Source organism: Schistocerca piceifrons, chromosome 6 (genome assembly GCF_021461385.2).
Source record: "Schistocerca piceifrons isolate TAMUIC-IGC-003096 chromosome 6, iqSchPice1.1, whole genome shotgun sequence".
NCBI classification, from domain to species: domain Eukaryota; kingdom Metazoa; phylum Arthropoda; class Insecta; order Orthoptera; family Acrididae; genus Schistocerca; species Schistocerca piceifrons.
This window is the reverse complement of record NC_060143.1, coordinates 381620655-381621508: the sequence shown is the minus strand read 5'-3', so window position 1 is coordinate 381621508 and position 854 is coordinate 381620655.

The following is an 854-nucleotide window of genomic DNA, read 5'->3' as shown; positions in this document are numbered from 1 at the left end:
GTGAGAAAATATTTTTTGGGGGGAAACAGATATCTTTGGGAAACTTTTTGGGAAGAAAATTTCGGTACCACAGGAATTTGAGATGTGTCTTACTACTAATGCCATCTCTGTTATCTCAGTTCAGAAAACTAATACTTAGTTTCCTAGATATTCACAAGATGTCACTCTTTCTTAAACTCAACCGACGCACCTTTATTTTGTGGGAGATGTCAGGCTCACCGTGGTGATACCTCTTCGTGACGACACTATAGTGCGTACATGTCTAGTTTCTATGTTTTGGGTTGTCTATCGACTTTCGTGATCTTATCGAGTTCTCAGTAGACCCATTTAGGGTTTCGTCGTTTCCATTGAAGCTTGTATTTGATTTTCTTTGTACTGCATCGTGTGTGAAACGAATATGTGCTGCAGACCCCTATGTGTTTACTCACAACGCTCAACCTCTGTGGGATATATTCTCTCCTGCCACTGTACTTCCCACCCACTGGAGGTCTTTCAGATGTTAAGTGAAAGTGCAGTGCTCCACTGCTTTTTTCATAGAAGAATATCAGCTCATTGAAATTGTATTTTTTAAACTGTTTATGTTTTTCATCCTTTTAGTTGTCTGTCATTAATCTGTTTTATTTGAAACATACGCAATCCTCATATTTTGTTACATCATCTTCGTTTTATTTTTATGAATGCTCTTGCTTGAAGAGCAGAGTATAGTATGGCTGACAGTCCACCCCCAGCCGATATTGGGCGTGGGGGATGAAATAAAGAAGAAAAAACTGTTTATAATATTGAGAATCTCCCAAAAACAAGTACATATTAATGTAATTAAATATAAGGTAATGACAGATCCGCCAATAAGGGCT